The 9,861-nt window shown below is 33.5% G+C and overlaps 1 non-coding gene across 1 annotated transcript; it reads left to right on the forward strand.

The window, feature by feature from the left end:
- Positions 1 to 3,170: 3,170 nt before the first annotated feature.
- TRNAA-UGC lies at positions 3,171 to 3,243 on the forward strand. Its single transcript has one exon. It is a non-coding gene; the product is annotated as a tRNA-Ala (tRNA).
- Positions 3,244 to 9,861: the final 6,618 nt, after the last annotated feature.

Here is a 9,861-nt window from a genome sequence, read left to right on the forward strand (position 1 = left end):
GAAAAATATATTTGAGTAGAAGCTAAAAATATTAGGTGTTCAAGAGAAGGCATTTGGTTTAGTGGTATGATTCTCACTGGGGGTGCGAAATCAACCTAACTTTATATTCGACATTTTATACTCATAGTCCTTCTTAACATCCTCCCATCCCAAGGCTTCATACATACATTTCAAGTGGTATAACAAGGGCATTTGGTCTAGTGTATGAAAGACATTTACCAAGTAAATAAATACATTAAAATAACACAAGTGACACATACATAAACTATGTAATTAATATTTTATTTCTATTATATCTTTCCTTATTTATGAAATAATGAGCCGAGATATTTTTCATTTTCACAATTACTGATGACGAGTAAATAAATACATTAAAATAACACAAGTGACACATATGTAAACTATGTTATTAATATTTTATTTCTATTATATCTTTCCTTATTTATGAAATAATGAGCGGAGATATTTTTCATTTTCACAATTACTGATGACGAGAGGTTTAGGATTTTTGGATTTTTTAATGTAAGAATCGTGGGAATGTAGCTTAGATGGTAGAGCGCTCTCTTCCAATGTGGAAAGTACGGAGATCGATACCTTGCATCTCCAAATGAATCGATCACTAAACTTATGAAATAATGAGATTCCATCTTTCCTTATTTATGAAATAATGAGCATAGATATTTTTTTTTTCATTTTTACAATTATTGATGACGGGAGGTTTAGGGTTTTCTGATGTAAGAATCGTGGGGATGTAATTCAGATAGTAGAGCGCTCACTTCTGATGTGGAAAGTACAGAGTTGATACCTTGCATCTCCAAATGAATCGATCACTAAATATATTATTTCTTTTCAATTTTTTCTTATTTACGACATAATGAGTAGGGATAGTTTTTCATGTCACTATTATTGATGACGAGACGTTTAGGATTTTGTAACATAAGAATCGTGGGGATGTAGCTCAAATGGTAGACCGCTTTCTTTGCATGCGAGAGGTACAGGGATAGATACCACGCATCTCCAAAATAAAACTATGTTATTAAATATATTATTGAAAATTATTTCTTTTCAATTTTTCCTTATTCATGACAGGTTAAGTAGCGATATTTCTTCATTTTCACTATTATTGATGATGAAAAATTTAGGGTTTTGTGATGCAAGAATTGTGGGGATGTAGCTTCGCTTAGCATGCGAGAGGTACGAGGATCGATACCTCCCATCTCCAAAAGAAACTATTTATTATTAATATTTTATTTCTATTCAATATTTCCTTATTTATGACATAATATGCAGAGATACTTTTTCATTTTCACAATTATTGATGAAGGAACATTTAGGGTTTTTTGATGTAAGAATTGTAGGGATGTAGTTCAAATGGTAGAGCGTTCATTTTCCATGTGGAAAGTACGGGGATCAATACCTTGCATCTCTGATTGAATCGATTACTAAATATATTTTTTTTTTCAATTTTTTCTTATTTAGGACATAATGAGCCGAGATGGTTTTTCATTTTCACTATTACTGATGACGAAATGTTTAGGGCTTTGTGACATAAGAATTTTAGGGATATAGCTTAGATGGTAGAGCACTCGCTTTGCATGCGAGAGGTATGGGGATCGATACCCTGGATCTCTAGATTTTCTTCATTTTCAATATTATTGACAATGGAAAATTTAGGGTTTTATGATGCAACAATTGTGGGGATGTAGCTTATGATTGGAAATTTAGGGTTTTATGATGCAAGAATTGTGGGGATGTAGCTTATGATGGGAAATTTAGGGTTTTATGATGCAAGAATTGTAGGGATGTAGCTTAGATGGTAGAGCTCATTTAGCATGCGAGAGGTAAGGGGATATCCCGCATCTCCAAAAGAAACTATTTGTTATTAATATTTTACTTCTATTCAACCTTTCCTTATTTATGACATAATTAGCGGAGATATTTTTTCATTTTCACTTGATGATGGGACATTTAGGGTTTTCTGATATAAGTATTGTGGGAATGTAGCTTAGATGGTAGATTGCTTGCTTAGTATGTGAGTGGTACGAGGATCGGATCGTTACCCCATACCTCCAAAAGAAACTATTCGTTATTACTATTTTATTTCTATTCAATTTTTCCTTATTTATGACATAATGAATAGCGTTATTTTTTTATTTTCACAATTGTTGATGACGAGATGTTTAGGATTTTGTGATGTAAGAATCTTGAGGATATAGCTTAGATGGTTGAGCATTTGCATCCCATGTGAGAAGTACTGGATCGATACCATGCATCAACAAAGGAAACAATTACTAAGTATATTAGTTCTTTTAAATTTTTCCTTATTTACGACATAATGAGCGGGGATAGTTTTTCATTTTCATATCATTGATGATGGGAAGTTTAGAGTTTTTTTATGTAAAATCGTGGGAATGTAGCATGGGAGTGCGAATGTAGCATGGGAGAGATACGGGGATCGATACCTCGCATCTCCAAAAAAAACTATTCGTTATTACTATTTTTTCACTATTATTCATGACGAGACGCTTAGGGTTTCGTGACGTAAAAATTGTAGAGATATAGCTTAGATGGTAGAGCGCTCGCTTTGCATGCGAGTTGTACGGGGATTGATAACCCGCCTCTCCAAAAGAAAGTATTTAATTTGTTCTTATATTTTTTCATTTTCACAATTATCGATGCCCCGCATCACCAAACCAAACTATTTGTTATTAATATTTTGATATTTTTTTATTTTCACTATTATTGATGATGGGACATTTAGGGTTTTCTGATATAAGTATTGTGGGAATGTAGCTTAGATGGTAGATTGCTTGCTTAGTATGTGAGTGGTACAAGGATCGGATCGTTACCCCATACCTCCAAAAGAAACTATTCGTTATTACTATTTTTTCACTATTATTCATGACGAGACGCTTAGGGTTTCGTGACGTAAAAATTGTAGAGATATAGCTTAGATGGTAGAGCGCTCGCTTTGCATGCGAGTTGTACGGGGATTGATAACCCGCCTCTCCAAAAGAAAGTATTTAATTTGTTCTTATATTTTTTCATTTTCACAATTATCGATGCCCCGCATCACCAAACCAAACTATTTGTTATTAATATTTTGATATTTTTTTATTTTCACTATTATTGATGATGGGACATTTAGGGTTTTATAATGTAAAAATCATGGGGATGTAGCTCAGATGGTAGAGCGCTCGCTTTGCATGCGAGAGGTACGGGGATCGATACCCTGCATCTCCAAAAATAAAACTATTTATTATTAAATATATTATTTCTTTTCAATTTTTCCCTATTCATGACATGTTGGGTAGCAATATTTCTTCATTTTCACTATTAAAGATGACGGGAAATTGAGGGTTTTGTGATGCAAAAATTGAGGGGATGTAGCTCAGATGTAGAGGTACAGGGATCATATACTAGTAGTTATACTGCTACAATCTAACAAGCACATAAAGAGAGGACTTATTTAAGTAAAGAAAGCAATCTAGTAGTTATACTGCTACTTATGGAGAGAAAGAAATCGATAAGAGCTTATACTACTTGTAGAGAGGGAATTTGATGAATTCCTCAAAAGATAAGAGCTTATAGGATGGCGGTAGCGTCCCATGCATATGACGTAACTTCTTCACAATTGCAATATCTGACCAATAGCTTCTATCACAATAATATAAAATTTGGGGTCAAAGCCTATATGGGACTGAAAAGACCGTTCTCCACACGCTTGTAGATTAAATTATATCTACCACCTCTGAAATTTTTCACGGCAAACCTTCCAACAGCTTGCACTTCTTCATCATTGACATCCTTAATTGGAACTAGATTTTAAGGCAAATCTTCTCCATGACTCACTTTGGAACACTTTTATAGATAGTTTAAACAAACTTACTTTGCTCGTGAATACTTTAGAGTTCAATATTTATAGTTGGAGAACGCTATTCAAATTGATAGGGTCAAATCTTACAACAAAGTGTAATTGAGCCTCCCTCTATTAGGAGATAGCTTCTAATCAAATTCATTAGTTTGGACAATGGTTGCATTGTTTTAATCAAATCTTCATTTTCACTATTAAAGATGACGGGAAATTTAGGGTTTTGTGATGCAAAAATTGAGGGGATGTAGCTCAGATGGTAGAGTAGCATGCGAAGAGGTACGGGGATCATATACTAGTAGTTATACTGCTACAATCTAACAAGCACATAAAGAGAGGACTTATTTAAGTAAAGAAAGCAATCTAGTAGTTATACTGCTACTTATGGAGAGAAAGCAATCGATAAGAGCTTATACTACTTGTAGAGAGGGAATTTGATGAATTCCTCAAAAGATAAGAGCTTATAGGATGGCGGTAGCGTCCCATGCATATGACGTAACTTCTTCACAATTGCAATATCTGACCAATAGCTTCTATCACAATAACATAAAATTTAGGGTCAAAGCCTATATGGGACTGAAAAGACCGTTCTCCACACGCTTGTAGATTAAATTATATCTACCACCTCTGAAATTTTTCACGGCAAACCTTCCAACAGCTTGCACTTCTTCATCATTGACATCCTTAATTGGAACTAGATTTTAAGGCAAATCTTCTCCATGACTCACTTTGGAACACTTTTATAGATAGTTTAAACAAACTTACTTTGCTCGTGAATACTTTAGAGTTCAATATTTATAGTTGGAGAATGCTATTCAAATTGATAGGGTCAAATCTTACAACAAAGTGTAATTGAGCCTCCCTCTATTAGGAGATAGCTTCTAATCAAATTCATTAGTTTGGACAATGGTTGCATTGTTTTAATCAAACAACCGAGACTAGTGTACTACCAATAGTATAAACATTTTGTACGTGTATTTTCTTACATATTAACAATTGTATACAAATAATAATTAAATTTATGAGTAGAAGTTTGGATGGAGTTTTATTAAATAAGTAATCTTAAATTATATCTAAAAATATATAAGATTTTTTTTATATACATTTAGGAGAACAAATCAAAGATTCAAGAAGATGTCATTCATGCCATGTTTTAATTTTTATTCTTTCTTGTTTCCCAAAGAAAAAAAAAAAAAAAAAAAAACAGTTATCCTCTCTCAAATATGGTTCGTTATTTGATTATTTTCTCTTGAGTGAATTTTAAGTGAAACACATTCTTTACCCAAGTAATTACAAGATGCAAGCTTCACACTAAGAGGAATCAAAGTCCCAAGTATCAACGTCCTTTAAGTGTAAATTTTTATTCTCCATCTCAACATAAATTAAACTTATTTTCATGAAGATATCTATTTATAAAAGCAAAATATCTCAGAGTCAGAAAAATAAAAATATGATACCAAAATGATAGGGTAACTGTTAGGATTAGATTTGATTGAGTTATTTGGATTAGATTTGATCTAGTTATTTGAATTAGATTTGATTTAGTCATTCTTCAATTGGATGAGAGATTTCTCCCAATTCTTCTGATCTTTCCAATTTTCTTTTTCTGTTCCTAACAATTTGGTATCAGAGCCATGCCCTAAACTAGTTAAAACTAGAAGCAACAATCTTCTAAGTGTGTCATAATAAAAGTATGTCGATAGAGAGTCCACTTGTGCAGTCTGCTGGAGGAAGGAGTCAAGGTCGTGGAAGCTTTAGAGGCAGAGGAAGGGGACGAGGCAGACAAACCTTCAACAAGGCCATAGTGGAGTGCTATAACTGTCACAAGCTAGGACATTTTCATTGGGAACTTCAAGCATGGTTGTAACCGGAAAGGGTAATTTACAGCTGGAAGTGAATGGAATCATAATGATAATAACAGGAGTGTTCTATGTGCCAGACCTGAGGAACAATTTGTTGAGTAGTGGTAAATTGCAAGCAAAGAGGTTACCTTTTTGTTTCAAAATGGAACATGCAAGGTGTTTCATCCTGAGAGAGACTTAATCATGGAGACAAAGATGTCTTTGAATCGAATGTTCGTATTGCATGCTATATCTCAGCCTGTAGCAGTCACTCAAACTCAATTGAAACTTATGGGGAGAAGTGGTTCAAGGTCTCTGTCATAAACTCACCGCTCCAATTCTTATCGCCATAGTCAGAGAAGCAGAAGGGACCCAAGTCCTTCCCCCTATCATTCCACTACCCATTCTAGGAGAAGCAGCCGTTCAAGTTCTCTCAGCCGCCAACGCAGAAGTAGGTCTTCCTCGTTATCTCCTTTCCCCAAATCCTTCAGTTCTAGTCCTAGTTGTGCATCCACTGATCGGAAGCATTCCATAGAGAAGCTTAAGAAAGAGGAAGAAGAGAAGAAAAGGCGTGAAGCAGAGTTGAAGAAGTTAGAAGAAGATGCAGCTAGAAGGATGGAAGAACTAATTAATTCAGAAGAAGTTGAAGAAAGGCTTGAGAAAGAGAAAGAAGCCGCTCTTACTGCTACAAGACAAAAAGAAAAACAAGCACGAAAAGAGAGAGAAGAGCTAGATAAAATGCTGGAAGAGAATAGAAGAAGGGTAGAAAAAGCACAGCGACGATTAGTTCTGGAGCTGTAGCCGAAGGAAGAAGAACAATATTGTGAGCTCGAGTTGATTCAGAGACAAAAAGAGGAGGCAGCTCAGAGAACTAGGCTAGATGATAAGAGTTTGAGTTATGTTTTGCTCGGAGTTAGTGAATAGTCAAAAGCTTACAGACTCTATGATATATAAGCTGCAAATTAAAATAACGATATAGAAGCGGCAGATGAAAATAATGATATAGAAGCGGTAGATGAAAATAATGATATAGAAGCGTCAGATGAAAATAATTATACTGCAGAGAAGAATATTTCATCTGGCTCTTTGGCTGAAGTAAGCTCTCCTAGCTCGAATAAGGCGAGGAATAAGAGACCACCAGTCTGGATGAGAAACTATGCAATAGGAGAAGTTTTTTTGTAAAGAAGATGATGAAGCTCAGCCATGTTTACCCCTATTGAACCTGCAAACTTTGTAAACTTTTAAGAAGCATTGAAGAGTGAGAAATGGAGGCAAGCCATGGATCTGGAGAAATAAACAGAAATGGCACATGAGAATTGATGTAGTTACCTGGTGGAAGTTTTGTATGAAGTCATAGATATAAACTGATTACTATTCGTGTTCAATTTAAGGGAGGGATTGTTAGGATTAGATTTGATTGAGTTATTTGGATTAGATTTGATCTAGTTATTTGAATTAGATTTGATTTAGTCGTTCTTCAATTGGATGAGAGATTTCTCCCAATTCTTAGGATCTTTACAGTTTTCTTTTTCTGTTCATAACAGTAACATGTCATTCTTAAAAAACTTGAACACTGATGTGACAATGATACGTTAATTAAAAAGAATTATTTCAAAAAAATTATCAATTTTATATTAGAGATAAATTCATATAAATAAGTTTATATATTTGTATACTTCAAAAAAGCTTAATGTACGTTTCACTCTCAAAATATATTCAAAGTCAAGTGTCTGATACGATGGATTATAAATTTGTAATGTATCCATTGTATTAACAAGTGTTCAGTACATGCTCAACACGTGTCAGATTAGTGACACTAAGTTATTCCCATGCTTTCTTTACACCCATTTAAAGTAGTTTAAAAACTAGCCTGTCAAATATTATAATTGACTAACTAACAACTTCAATTTTGTGCTTTAAGTATAGAGAAATAAAATCCATAATTTAGAAAGATAGGTCTAAGAAATAAAATCCTTAAATACTTTTTAGTTTTAAAATAAATTAATTTTTTAGTTTTAATTTTAGTCCGAATAAATTAATTTTGATGTGGTGTTATGTATTTTAATAAAATTAATATTAACTTAATCCACAAAAATTTGTATTTTTTTTAATTATAATCTAAATTAATAACAATACCATTGAACTTTGCACTTTATCTAAAAAAAAATACTCATAATTTTTTTATAAAAAAAATACGGTTGAATTTTCAAAAAAAAAAAAAAAAAAAAAGCTTCAAAACTACTCTTTAACTTTCAAAAGTGTTTAAAAAAAAGAGAGATGGGGAGAAAATTGTGTTCATGGGGAGAAAATTGAAGGTTATTCTAGGGGAAGGTTTTCAAGATTAGTTTAAGATCGTGAAAACATAACAAGAAGTAATATCCTAGCTTAAGGTCGCGATTAAGAACCTACTAGTATGCTACTTACTAAGTTCTACTCACTCCATGTTTATCATTTTTTTTCCAAGTAACTAAGAGTTGGTCATGGATGAGAGCGACCTTTGGAGTGTGGGCCATGGACTAACCTCTGTTTTTAATCTAGTATTTTTTGTTCTTCTTTTGAGTCTGCTTCTTATTTTGTGTTTGTAACGAGTATGTATATGTAACACCCAAAAATGAAGGAAATTATTTCCCATAAGAATAAGTCACTCGTGAAAGACCCAAAGGATAGAAAGGAAAAAAATTAAAGGATTAAGCAAGAACAAAGGACTTAGTCAAGTCACTGGTGTACCCTAACAAGTGATTTCAAAGAGTTGAATAACAAGTGATTTCAAAGAGTTGAATAACAAGTGATTTCAAGGAGTTGAAGGCCTTTTGAAAAGGATTGGAAAGGAAAAACTAAATCAAAAGGGCAAAAAAGTCATTTTATCAATTATCAAGAATCTTTCCGGATTTGTAATTCCTTATCTAGAAGGAATCTCAAGATTCAAAAAAAGGGGAAAATGATAAAAAAGCGAAGAGAAATTTGTAGAAAAATTATGGATTTTTTGAGAAAATAATAATAAAATATTTAAAAAGTGGCAAATTACCAAAATACCCCTGGAAGAATGGATAATTACAGAAATGGCACTCTAATTTGAATCAAAGCATCTACCGTGACCATCCGAGCAAAATATTTCTTACTAAAATCTCAACTGTCGGATCTCCTCCAAAATTTGATATGATCTAAAACGAACACGCACGGTCATCACATCCAACGACTAGTATTCAAAGCCGAGGTCGGTAAGGCTATGATTGGAGTTGATATCTCCAAAAAATTATCCAGAAAGTTCGATCTCTAAATAACGATGATTCTGGAGCTCTCAATGTCAGTTTAAGCTCCTCCTATAAGGTCGGAAGTAGGAGCAACAATACGAAATAAGAATCGAGAAAGGTCGATCCGTCAATTAAAGGTAATAAGCGTTTAGATTATGGGTCTCCTATTCTCAGATTTCTTCCAAATTCGAGAGCAATCCTCCACCATTTCTCTTCAAACTTATTCCTACAGTTTCTGAACAAGATTACCCACAAGTTCTATGAAGGAATAGAGTGCTGAAAGTGCTAAGAAACCATTCCCCCAATTCAATCTGTCATTGAAGAACTTCAATAAAAACTTGAAAATCCAATCCGAGGATACATGATGACTCGTCGAGCAAGAATGATTTCAATCAGTTTCCACACCTCCAAGGAATTCTTCCATAGAAGACCACGAAGAAAAATAACCTCGAGAGCGTGCCAAATTGAAGGAAATAGGTTTCAAAATTAAATTGGGGATAAGAGTCTGGCGTTTCGAGTGAGTTGCATACCGAGAACGATTTTTGGAAATTATATAATAGTCAGTTTATGCGAATGGAAAGGTATTTCTACTAATTCAACTTAATCAACTTATGCAACCAATGAGGTATTTACGCTAATTCATACTAATTTTTTTATTGAATAGTCAGTTTATGCGAATGGAAACAAGTGCGGTGAACGTGGAGATTAAACACGTGACCTTCAAATCCTTAGTTTAACACTCTCCCAACTAAGCTATCCCTGCTAACATTAAAAATAAAAATTCATAAGTAAAGCTATTTCCACTAATTCATTATATTTTAAAAAGAAATAATAATCACTATCCCTGCTAACATTAAAAATAAAAATTCATAAGTAAAGCTATTTCCACTAATTCATT

Source organism: Cucurbita moschata, unplaced genomic scaffold (genome assembly GCF_002738365.1).
Source record: "Cucurbita moschata cultivar Rifu unplaced genomic scaffold, Cmos_1.0 Cmo_Scf00141, whole genome shotgun sequence".
NCBI classification, from domain to species: Eukaryota; Viridiplantae; Streptophyta; class Magnoliopsida; order Cucurbitales; family Cucurbitaceae; genus Cucurbita; species Cucurbita moschata.